The sequence below is a fragment of the Carex rostrata genome, chromosome 28 (assembly GCF_964058835.1).
Source record: "Carex rostrata chromosome 28, lpCarRost1.2, whole genome shotgun sequence".
NCBI classification, from domain to species: domain Eukaryota; kingdom Viridiplantae; phylum Streptophyta; class Magnoliopsida; order Poales; family Cyperaceae; genus Carex; species Carex rostrata.
Window position 1 is genome coordinate 1021153 of NC_135945.1, and position 13848 is coordinate 1035000.

General features: G+C 32.5%; 1 long non-coding RNA gene across 1 annotated transcript; it reads left to right on the forward strand.

Annotated features, from left to right (window-relative positions):
• The first annotated feature begins 8220 nt into the window (after positions 1-8220).
• Positions 8221-9189, forward strand: LOC144545546 (uncharacterized). Its single transcript, XR_013508542.1, has 2 exons — positions 8221-8360; positions 8933-9189. It is a non-coding gene; the product is annotated as an uncharacterized LOC144545546 (long non-coding RNA).
• The last annotated feature ends 4659 nt before the right edge of the window (positions 9190-13848 follow it).

A 13848-nucleotide genomic window follows, 5' to 3' on the forward strand; every position in this document is an offset into this window, starting at 1 on the left:
TGAAGACAATTAGTAACTAAGAGGCATCATGTCATGGATCACATGGACACTCTTTTTTGATATGTTAGACGTAATACAACTAAATTTGTATGAAATTTTGGATAAACGTAATAAAACATAATGTGTTTTACAATAGAAAAAAACACAAGTAATCCAGAATCCGTAAATCCAAAATAAAATAACAAAGGAATTTAAATCTTACAATTACGAATTGAATACATCTTTAGACGGAAGCGTAAGTACTGATCTTTAATGATTTTCCTCAGATTTGATGATGGATACTTTAGACGTTTTCTTTATCTCTCTTTCAATAAAAAAATGGACGAAACGTTTTCATAATAAGATCCCTCAAAATTAGAGAACCTTAAAATGTTTCCGAATGTGATTCCTTAAAATAAGTGCGTGAAAAAATGTTTCTAGAATTGGATCCGTCCAAATAGAGAAGAGGTATTTCTATATTCTTTGAGGCAACCTTTGGGACCAGTACATTTATTAATAGCAATTTGAATTTTTCCATCAAAAATTCAGATGCATTTTTATTAATTTTTTAAAATGAAATTAGTGCAAAATAATAACATAGGCCACATAATAAAATAAAACTAATAGAAAAGACACATGGTCTCTATGTGAGAGGTCATGGGTTCGAAACTCAGATGGAAAAAATCTTTTGTTGTATTACAAGAGTATTAGATAGTTGGGTGGCTAAACCTTCAACTTTTACTCCAAAAAAAAAGTGTTGACAAAAAGAGAACTTAAAATCTCTCTTTAACACCTTTGATTTTCGTCAAAATTTGTGCAGAAAATATTCAAAAACAAGATACAAAAACAGAAAGAGTATCTCTAGATTTTCATGAGTAGACAGATCAGTAAAAATTTTACTGATACAAAAGTTTGGATTGGCAAAATTCTTACCTATCTAAACCGAACTGTTTTATTTTTTTTTAATTTAAATATATTAGAAAGACACCATCTATTTTTCTAATATTTTTTATATTTTAGCAGAGAAAACATAAAAAAAAATTGTTTGGATTGATAATAATTCTACTAATCCTAACTAATTTAAACTTTAAATCGGTGAAAATCCTATCAATCTTTTCTATTCAAAAAAATTTGTATTGTTTCTCTTTCTTCGTCTTTAATATTTTCTACGGACAAAAAGGTAACAAAACTTAAAACAGTTGGATGAGAAAAAATATATTTTGTTATTTCAAAAGAATAAAGCAGATTCGTACTTTATTTTAACGGGGAATCTTTCAAACTAATATATCTTCCGAGTAAATCAAACAAAATATTCTTTCTTTAACTTTTTTGACAAAATACTTTTGTGGGCGCAAATATTATCTCTCTCTCTCTCTCTTTTTTTAAAACTTGACAGTGGCCTCCATTAAAAATCACTGATTGTCATTTGTTTTGAGAAAAAATATGGATCTTGTCCGTATTTAATTGATAATTGCGGTTACAAGAGTTTGTAGATGCATGTCGAAAATAAACATAAGGTACTCAAGACTACTTAAGCTAAAAGTAAAAAACATAAATGTAGAAGAATAAATGTGAAGGAAATAAGACCAAAAAAATCTAAAAAAAACAATAATATTATACTAAAAGCAAAATGAAAATTTATTTGGTAGTCAATCTTCTCCCGCTCATTCTATGCGACTTTGCAATAATTGTTCAACCTCATCTAACAATTCCTCTAACGCCTTTGTAGATTCTCTGAAAATCCGTGCACATCTCTCTATATGACAAACATCGTCATTTCTAGAAACTAAAAACGAAAGTCCACTTTTAGTCTAATTTGAAATTTAAACTTTGAAGTGTTCTCTCTAGAAATTATTTAAGCCCTTATTGGTATCAAATACTAAGTGATGACAGATCATGATCAGAAATGATGCGAAATTGGGAATCGACACAATTAGTCAACAAAACACCAACTTTTTTTTAAACAAAGAAAAGGTGCTTGATTTCAAACTAGAAGACAGGATTAATGATCTAAACGTGGTAGGGGTGGAAACGAATTGGATACGGATTGGGTATCCATTTTTTTATAATAGTCAATAACATAATTTTTTTCATAATATATATTAAAATATATGATATATATCTATTATTTAAATATGGTTAATTAAAACTTAAAACTATATTCGTATCCGTATTTGCACGAATATTCGGATATCAAATTTTTGTATCTAATTTTCGAATACGAATCCAGACACAGTTGAATAATATCCGATCTGTTTGCACCCCTAAAACGAGGACTGCACTTTATTAGAAAAAAAACAATATCTTCTCGGCTCTTAAAATTATCATTAAAAGTGTCATTCAATTCATTATAAAATAATCCCTACCTCTCTGGTCCTTCTCCGCCGCATGATTATAAATTTATGATCTCACAACCACCACCACTTCCTCTCTACTCTCTCTCTCTCTATCTTTGTGTATATATATATCCCTAATTACACCACCTTCCCTCACTTACCCTCTCCTTCCTTTCTCTTCTTCTTCCAAGTCCCTCACTATATCTCTCACTGATTTTCTGCCCATCCTATTCCTACCTCCATGGCGGGGCCTGATCGATCGGTTGTTAGGGCAAATTCTAGATTTTTAAGTTTCAACAGTCTTTGAGTAAAGTTGGTAGTATTTTGATAAATTTAAGCAACTCATAATCTGAGATTTCAGTTATGCACCATTCACAGTACTTTATATACAAGCCTTGTAATTTGTACTATATATAAGTATTGAAATGTTTGTATTATATTTTTTTAATGAATTATTTGATTGTAATCATTTGTTTAAACAGAAATTGTTGACAAATTATATTTTTATCAATTTTTTTTCCGATTTTTTAAGTATAAAACAAGCTTCGGGCAAAAAAGTCCGATTTTCCAAGCCGAATCGGCCGATTCCGGACGATTCGCCGATTCCGGATCGGAATTGGCCATGACCAATCCCGATTCCGATTCTGATTTTTTCTCCTATGATTTCTAGGACTTTGGAGGTTTAATCTTAAATTGTTGAATATGTTTAAGAAGACTTCGTAGTTTTCCAATAGATTCTTCATCAGTGGGAGCACACAACGTGGGGATCATGTGCCCTTCATTACCCCATAGGACTTAAAAAATCTCTCTCTCTCTCTCTCTCTAACACCGTTGATTTTCATCAAAATTCGTGTATGAAAAAATTAAATCGGTTCGACGAGGAAAAAATAAGTTTTCGTTATTTCAAAAGAATAGTAGCAGATTCGTAACGGAGAATCTTACAATCTAACATATCTTCCGAATAAATCAAACAAAATATGGCCATAAATTTTCTTCCTTCCCATGCACCCCTCTTTTTCCTTTTTTTTGTTTTTAAACTTGACAGTGATCTCCACCCCTCTCTCTAAATTCGTGCTTTTAATTGAAGCTTTAATATTCCAACACATATTTAATTAGGGAGCCCATTCCGCGCATAATCATGTGCCTTTACCCATAACAGAAGAGGCGTCTCTTCATGTATTGTAAATTTCAATATTTAAATTGATTAATTAAATTACTACATTTTCATATTATTTTGGTTCAATGACACAAAATTTCCTCCCATAAAAACTAATTCAGCAGTACGTTTTCATCTATTTAAAATATCATGGTTTTAAATAAGAGTAAGGCTTTGGTGCTATGGATAGAATAAGGTCATATGTGCTACGGCTTAAAAAATATATCGTATAAATTTCAAGCTTTGATTTAAGTAGCTCAGTAAATTGAATATATAATGAACTTGTAGAATATTAATTTTTACTATTTTTGAAATTTGTTTACAATTTTTTATGATTTATGAATGATCGCAAAAAAAATGACAAAAAAATAAAAGAAAATTGTCAAATATTTTAGGCTACTATTTGCTATCTTTCATAAATTATAAAAAATAGTAAAAAAAATCCAAAAATAGTACAAATTGGCATTCTACAAGTTCATTATATAACTAATTTAGTGAGCTACTTAAATCAAAATTTGAAGTTTATATGATAAGTTTTTAAGGCTATAGTACGGATGGCTTTATGCTATCCATAGCACCCAAGCCTTACTCTTTAAATAACATATATAACGCAAAATGAAATAACACTTTTGCTGACATTATCAGTTCATACTGTACATGATTATATTTTCATTAATTGTTATTTTACAAGTTGTGGAGTCCAAATATTCAACAAATTAAATTATCTATAATAAAAGTTAAGAATAAAGTAAGTCATATGGATAAATAATTTGTTTTGTTACTAATGACAAACTATATATATATATGTGTATAAAGATCAATTTCATTTAAAGATCAGTTATCTCATTCTAGTAACTAAAAATTAAACCAAGCTCAACTTTTAGTCTAATTTCAAATTTAAACTTTGAAGGGAAAAAGATGATGGGAAATTGGGAATCGAGACAATTAGTCAACAAAACACGAAATTATTTTTAAACTAAGAAAAGATGCTTGGTTTCAAACTAGAGGACAGGATTAATGGTCTAAACGAGGACTGCAATTTATTAGAAAAACAATATTTTCTCCGCTCTTACCATTATCATGCATTAAATTCATTATAAATTAAAACCTACCTCTCTGGTCCTTCTCGACCACATGATTATAAATTTATAATCTCACAACAACCACCACTTCCTCTCTACTATCTCTAGCAACCCCCAGATCTCTCTCTCTCTCTATCTATATACACTAGTACAAAAAACCCCTTCACCGACCCTTAATCACCGACTGTTTTAAGCAAAGCATCAGTGTTGCTCACACTACACTGACTCTTTTATTAAATAACAGTCAGCATTGTTGTTCAACACTGACGCTTTATAAACAGTCAGTGTTGGTTATCAACACTGACTGTTTTTTAACAAAGAGTCAGTGTTGAACACCAACACTGACTGTTTTTCAAGAGTCAGTGTTGATTACCAACTCTGACGCTTTAAAAACAGTCAGTGTTGGTGATCAACACTGACTCTTTTGAAAAACAGTCAGTGTTGACACGAACACCGACTCTTTTGAAAAGCAGTCAGTGTTGATCACCAACACTGACTGTTTTTAAAAAGAGTCAGTGTTGAGTAGAAATACCGACTCTTTAAAAAGAGTCAGTGTTTGTGCTCAACACTGACTGTTTTTCAAAAGAGTCGGTGTTGGTGTCAACACTGACTGTTTTTCAAAAGAGTCAGTGTTGGTGTCAACACTGACTGTTTTTGGGAAGAGTCGGTGCTGAGTAGGAATACTGACCCTTTAAAAACAGTCAGTGTTGACTGTTTGTTCATTTTATTTTACATTTTTTTTCTTTATTTTTTTTTCAAATATCATAATTAAAAATATATTATTTTATTTTGAACATTTCATTGAACACATGTAATACGTCAATTTATTTAATAATATCAAGTTAAAACTTAAAATCTTTCAAGTTTTTACAAATACGAATTTAATAATCACAAGATAATAGAAGAAGACGGAGAATCCTAAAGAAAATCACTAGTTCATTATATGAAATGTGATTTCAACCGGGTTTTTGCTTTCATTGACAAATTTGATAAGGGAATCCAATTAATTAATTTGTGGATATTTTACAATACAATTAAGTCTTCCAAAATTTATAATATATTTTTAAACTTTGATTAGTTGTTAAGAAAGTGTGTACATAAATAAATAATATGATAATATAGTTTATGTTGAAGAAAATAAAAATAAAAATATGTTAATTAGAAACTTAGAATTTTGTAAATTTAAATTGTAAATTCAAAAATAAATTGTTAAATAATTTTGACACATTAAATTATATAGCATTACATGCATGTTGCATATATGAATTTTGCATAAATTAAGGTACATAATTCTAAATTCAATTTAATTCTAACTTCAAATTTTGTATAAAATTATTCTAATGTTGTGTATATATTTATTGTAGAAAAAATTGGATTCACCCTAAAGGGAAGGCAACAATTGAAATTATGTTAAACACAAGCAAAACAGAGAGCATATGTTAAGCCAGCACCAAATTTTCTGTCTGATCCCAGTATCCCACGTACATGAGCCATGTATAAAGGGCATATTTGGTTACTTCTTAAGTTAAAATGGCTTAAATAATTACTCTTATTATTTGATAGAAATTTGTTACGTAGATCATAAATTATTGTTTTTAATTGAAACACATTAATAAAGTCAGAGGTTGATTAACATGCAAGAAATTTATGAATTGCATGAAGTAATAAAAAAAATTCATAAAAAAATCATACAAGAAATTTAAAAATCATTGCATCAACCATGCAAGAAATGTGTACAAGTAATTAAGAAATTTGTCCATTTTTATTGAATAAATATGACACGTATCAAATTTAGCTCAATTAATAAAAAAAATTAACTTTTCATCGAATAACATTTTTAAACGTTTGACTTGTCATTTTTGTGTGAAATATATCTAGATGTAAGCAAGAACTGTCCTTGAGTAAATATAAACAAATGCAATGTTCATTGCAAAATATCGTTCGTACTTAAAAGTCAAATTATACATATTTTAATAAATATATACCAACTATTTATATCTTAATTAATAATGTATCACCCAACAAACATGCATCTCAACACAAAGCAACTAAAGTTTAATTAGGATGATAGAATATATTCATACAAAAAATATAGCATGAGACAAGTTAAAAAAAAAACAGTTGGTGTTTGTACCAACACTGACTGTTTTTAAAAAAAACAGTCGGTGTAGGCAATTAACACTGACTATTTTTAAAAAACAGTCGGTGTAGGCCACCAACACTGACGTTTTTTAAAGCGTCGGTGTTGGTTATCAACACTGACTGTTTTTAAAGCGTCAGTGTTGATTACCAACACTGACTGTTTTTCAAAACCGTCAGTGTTGAACATCAACACTGACTGTTTTAGCAAAACCGTCAGTGTTTATAAGTAATACCGACTGTTTTTGCAAAACCGTCGGTGATTTTTCGATGAGCGCTGCTGTGAATTTCATTTCCCGCGTGTGAAACTTAAAATTTCGATCAGCCGCGAACCATCCCTTCTAATTTTGATTTCCATTCTAAAATCCGCGAAGCATATCTCCTTCAAAACCCTCCTCTCACCTCCCTAAGCCGTGAAACATTGGCCCCGAGCACATACCCTAAGCCGCGAAGCACTCCCCACCCAGCTTAAAACCGCGTATCCCTCATCGTTCTCTCTCTCTCTCGCCACTCATCACTCTCTCTCCCGCCACTCAGCCCTCCGCCGCCGCTTGCTCTCTCTCACGGAGTCCGCTTCCTTCCACCGTCGCTTGCTCGCCTCAGGCGTCGTTGCCGCTAACGGGGACCAATTCTGGACGCAGTTCTGGACGCGATTCTGGACGTGATAGGGGTGAGCTAGCAGTATTTCTGCGATTTTTTGATGTGTTTGTCGCTCTCTCTCTCACAATTCCTCTCCGATCTCTTTGTTAGATTCATTTTATAACTCTTCTCTCTTTCTAATTTTCAATCTGTTTTTTCATTCAATTTATGTGTTTTTTCTGATTTTCAATTTGTTTCTTTTGGTTTTAATTCGTGGTTGAAATTGCAGTCAGTCAGTGTTACCTGTAGATACCAGTTAATTGTATTGTTTGTGTTTAATTGGTTGATTGAGACTAATATTGTAAAAGTTTGAGGCTTGAATGGCATTTGGACTAAAATACAAGCTCAATTCTAGATTAAAAGATTGTATACACATCTTTTCCATTATCGAGGTATCTCCCATTTAGTATCATAAATGTATAATACCAGGCTGACCTGACTTGAAGCTGGTACATTTTAATATGGTTCTCATATTTCTGGTATTAATTTGATTGTAATCTTTTGTATAATATATGTTTCTAAATAGAGCTCTCTCATTTGAATTTATTGTTCACCTTGCATAGGTTCTGACTTCTGGCACTACTCACGAAGTTGCTGCATGGAGTTGTGTGCTTGTTATCCATTAAAATCTGAGAAATTGTGAAGTATTTTTGACTGCAAATTGGTAATTTCAATTTTAAGGAAATCCAAACCGGTACTGTTCGGTACCAGTTTCAATTTTGAGGGGTTGATTTGATTAAATAAATGTCATGATTTTGGTACTGATATGTACCTGACCCCACCATATCATACGTATTTGATTTGGCCTAGTTTAGCCTAGTTTAGAGGATTGAAGTAAACTTATTTGATTTGGCCTTTATTTACTTCTAGTATTATACCAGCAAGGGCTTGACCTTTAAGTGGTTACTGTAATTATACTTATTATTCATTTAACCTTTATATATTAGAAACACTCTCACTTTGGTACCGCCAATTAGCTTATTCAGTTCATATGACAAAGGAAGTGCGAGTTGCTAAAGAGATATTGAGGTTTGTTTGTGAATTTTTTTATATTATTTGCTGCTTGAGTTTAGATAAAAAATGACAAAACCCTTGCAATGTTTGGTAAGTGCATAGTTTAATTTAGCATGGTTAGTCCTATTTATTACTAAAGGTTTCTACAAAAGGAGAGAACAAATTTACCAAATCATAACGAGGTATCATCCATATTTTAATAAGGTTTAAAAAATCATATATATGTAAAGACTTAGCATTGGTGTGTAAGAGTCATTTTGTAAGTGTCATGTAACTTATTGTTCAGCATACTACCAGAAGGTATTCAGATCCAGTCACGTACATGACCTGGTAGAATGAGATCTGGACTGTTTATTTTAATCTGGCACGAATCTCAAAGACCCCGTGAATCTAAGGCAGGCCCGAAAAAAAAAATTGCTCAGCTGGGATCTCCTCAGGTAGGGGATACTCCTACCAAAACTATAAAAAGATAACTCAAAACAGTATGATTATTGTTCCCATAAAGATAGGCAATTATTTCAGTTCTCTAACAGCCTTATATTTTTCTTAATTTCTCCTTTTCTTCTCATTTTTTAATTTTGTTGTAGGTATGCTGAGATGGGAAATTTTAAACTATTCTTTAGCACAGTAGCAATGGACTTGACATATCTGCAATTCAGCCTTATATATAGAACCTTTCCTTGATGATTTTCAAATTTAGGGTTTTATGTTTGGCCATAGTATCACAATAACAAGGCAATTTGGTGCATGGGTTTATTGGGGTTTAGTTTAACACCTTCCATTGTAAGTATAGTGTGGTTTTTTGTAAATGAATATGTTATGTTATTAAATTACGTTGTCTTTTGTTTATGTTGTCTACGTTATTTGGATGATATTTTATTTAATGTCAATGAATGTTGTATATTAATATATATGGCTAGCAAAAATATGGAGGCTAGCCCCGATATAAGCAAAACTATGCCAAAATTTTTACGCCAATACCGACTGTTTTTAGGATGTACACTGACTGTTTTTTAATAGTCACTGTAGGCTGTCAACACCGACTGTTTTTAAAAACAGTCACTGTAGGCTGCCAACACCGACTCTTTTTAAAAACAGTCAGTGTAGGCTGCCAACACCGACTCTTTTTTAAAACAGTCAGTGTAGGCAGCCAACACCGACTGTTTTTAAAAACAGTCAGTGTTGGCTGCCTACACCGACTGTTTTTAAAAACAGTCACTGTTGGCTGCCTACACCGACTGTTTTTAAAAACAGTCACTGTTGGCTGCCTACACTGACTGTTTTTTAACAGTCAGTGTATGGTAACTTTCACTGGCGCTGGCTTTACTGACGCCGCTATAACAGTCGGTGTAGGGGTATTTGAACAGTCAGTGAAGGGGTTTTTTGTACTAGTGATATATCCCTAATTCCACCACTTTCCCTCACTTACCCACTCCTTTCTCTTCTTCTAGAGTTCCAAGTTTCAACAGTCTTTGAGTCAAGTTGGTAGCGTTTTGATAAATTTAAGCCACTCCATAATGTGAGATTTCAGTTGTGCATCATTTAGAGTATTTGTTTAGATATTTCTTTTCCATTTCAGTTACTTGGTGGAGCTTGTAGTACAATTGGATGTGAGATTTTGTTACACTAGAGAAATAAGAGACTATAAGGAGACTGCACATAGGTACCTGGAACAACTTATCCAAAAGTATTCTCATGTTGCTCCAGGTACTTATTTGCAGTCTCCTCTATAGTCTCTTCTGGAGCTAGTGTATTGTAGCCGTGCGTATCGTGTCGTGTTTCGGTGTATTCTAATTAGGTGTATCTGGAACAAGGTCGTGCATGCCAGCATGTATGCCTGACACGCTGTACTTTTGCAATACACTATTTGTAGCATCCCTTATCGTATCCAATAAGACAATATGAAAAAAGCCTTACCAGTATATATGAAAAAACATTTATTTGCAGTGTTGTTCAAAGGAGCTAATTGAAAGAAAACATTTATCTGCAGTAGTCTCCTCTATATCCTCCCATGGATATGAAAAAAGCCTTACCCCTACCTGGAGCAACTTGTTCAAAGGAGATACTATCTACTGGAGACTGAAATTTCGGACAAATAACATTTGGTTTTATAATTTATATGTGATTGTAAGGTGTATAGTTTTTTTCCTTTGTGGCATAAAAGACATCCCAATAGTAATGGTATGTTTGATATTTTAGACATATTTTAGGTCATAGTTTAAACTAGAATTGTTTTCTGTATATTACAAAAGAATACATAGTTTTCTGTGATCTACTTGATAACCGATAAAAGCACCTTTAACTAAACTGAGAATTAAGTGTTGGATTTAATTTTATATGCAGAACCATATTGCATATATAAACCCTAAATTGCCATGATCCTCTAGTGAATAATAATCTGAAATTTAAAGTTACCTTGATCGGTAGCCATGGTCTTCCAGGGATGCACAATCACCGTTGATCACCGGAAGCCTTTCCTTTCCAAGCAATCCCTCTCAAGTCCGATGGAGAGAGCGAGAGAGGCGGCAATAACAACGTTCACTTCCGTACAAAGAAAAAAACACCCGATTCAAGTTCTTAATTTTCCGTATTCTGAATTTTCTGTATATCTTTTAGAGAGATAAGATTGATTAATCTATAGCCGTATATATCCTGATATATATAGGAAATGATACAAATCAATTAGCGCCTCTTTCAATTGGTGCCTCCTTTTATTAAACAGGATATAGATCCTTCAATAGGCGCCTTTAGCCTTTAGTTTTAATTAATTAATTAATTAATTAATCAATCAATCTTATCTTTCTTATTGGATTCTTAGCGGGTATGAATTCAGAACTTGCCTTATTGGGTATTTCCTTATTTATGGAACATTGTCATATTTGATTGTGTTCCCCAGGGACCAATAGCATAATTGTATTATTACCAAAATTTATATAATTTAGACCATCACTAAATCATAAAGTTATTAATACGCGTTCTACACATTAAAGGCCCCACTTCTCATGACACATATTGAACCCGACAAATAATACTTAATTTGCTCACTTCATAACGGGTCTAATTTTGACAGTCTATTATTCAATATATATTTATATTACATATAAGCTCACATATGTTGTAATTAATTGAAATTAATTCCAACAATCTCCCACTTGGGCTATATGTATGTCCGAATAATATATATTGATAAAACCGAATTGAGTACTCAAACTGTGCTGTCATAGCATTTTGTGTCATCAACCAATTCCGTTCATCAATCATATTCACAAGGACTTAAGCAGTATTCGTCTCATGAATCGAAACTAAACCAACATAAATCACAGTGTAAACATAATCGAATGACATGAATCATGAAGGGGATGTGTAGTTTGGAAATTACATGCAATGTGATCCACATGCCTATCTCCAATTTGGTCACTTTATCTTAATTTGACTTTGAGGTCAATCATAAATTCAGAGTGCATAATAAACTGAATAACTGAAAGCTGAATAACTGAAGTCTGAATAACTGCATGATACATACAAATAACAGAATAACATATAAAAGTTAACTGCATGATATCTGAAAAAGTATATCATATAAAACATGATACATAAAATACAAACTCCCACTAAATCTGACAATCTTCTTTAACATAGATACCCATGTGAGCGACATGCTCGTGAAACTGATTGGGTACTAGTCCCTTAGTTAGTGGATCTGTCAGCATGGAATTTGTACTAATATGCTCAATACTTATAAATCCACTCTGAACTCTTTCCTTATTCGGCTCCGATCCGGTAACCGGTTTCTTATCCTTATTGGGCTTCTTCTGCGAACTTGTAGTTGCAGTATCTGAATTGACTTTACGTTTCTGTTTCCCTTAGCAACAAGTTGAGCTTTATATCTTTCCACATTACCTTCTGAATCTCTCTTGGTCTAAAATATCCATTTGCAACCAACAGGCTTTAGACCTTTAGGTAACGGGACGATATCCCAGACTTTGTTGTCATACATTGACTTCATTTTCTCATTCATGGCCTCGATCCATTTCTGAGAATTGACACTTTCCAAAGCCTGACGGAGACTGAGAGGGTCATCCTCCATCATGCCAATGTCAAATTCATGTTCTTGAAGAAACGCAACATAATATTTAGATATTGCACTTATTCTTTTTCTGGTGGACCGTCTTAAAGGCACTATTTCTTGAAGTTCTTGAGGTGGTATAGGTTCCTCTTCAACATCAACATTGTCTTGAACTGGATTCTCTTCCAGTTCTGGATGTTCATTCACTGCAGATTCATTCACAGTACGATCCTGAACCAATGAGTCTCCAGATATTCTTATTACAATCGGTACCGTTGTTGGCGCCTCTTGTATATGAGAACCATGTTTCTCTTCAAAGACAATTTGATTTGTATTTCCCTCTTGAACCATAACATCCTCAAATAACTTAACTGTATTTGTTTCGAAAATTGTTATGTTAACGGAATCAGAAACTAGTCCCCTAAAACTTTCAGGAATGGTCTTTTGCATGACCCGGAGACACAAGCGATTTAACCTCATCTACCGTGCATGTGCAGTTTGTTCCTTTTTCAGAACTAGTCGCAACAGGTACAGTAAGTTTGGCCTCCTGCAATGCTACGTCCAGGCCAAGTCACCTAAAGATAATCTCAAGATTATCTTTCCAATCCTTGTAATTAGAACCCGTCAGCATCGGAATGCTATTGATGTTGGCTATAAGATCAGCAATTTTTATTTGCTGAAAAATATTCGCAAAGAACGAATCAAATAACTGAATAGTAATAAAAAATCAAAATAAGGCGTTTCCATCAACTAAGTATCCTCGAACAATAAGTGCTCTTTGGAGTCAGTTATTATTCTAAGATAAATAGGTGTAGTAATCGAATATAACAGTCCATTTGATATCAATTAGTCAACATTCCTTTGGGCCGATTCACTAATTACATCTAAAACTTAATGACTATTACCTATTCATTACCACAAGTATACACATACAACACTTAATTATTGTCTTTCCTTTGGGCCAGTCCAATAACCAAGCATCATATGTATATTTACTATGTATAAATTGGCAAATGATTAACTCCAGTATGAGAGCTTACTTTGGCAAGATGAATACCTTTATTAATCATTTTCCAAAATATATCTTAATCTGAAGCCTTCATAATGATTTAATATTATCCGAAGAAAATTTATCAAAGTTTGGCTTAACCGAAGTAGGCTTAAATAATCATTTGGGTATCATTTGGCCTAATCGTATAATGTCTGTTGACTGTATCTGATGGCTTGACCGAATTATCAATTTTATTGCACATTCTGTTTTGGTTGAAAATTATTGCAGCGGAATACCAAAACAATGGTTTAACCGAATGATCCAAACTTTGATAAAAATATAAAAATAATGGATTGCACCATTATTAAATCATTTCACCATAAAATACTTGATAATAAAACTTGACCATAATTGATTAACAAAAGAAAACTATACAGAAGCGTTAG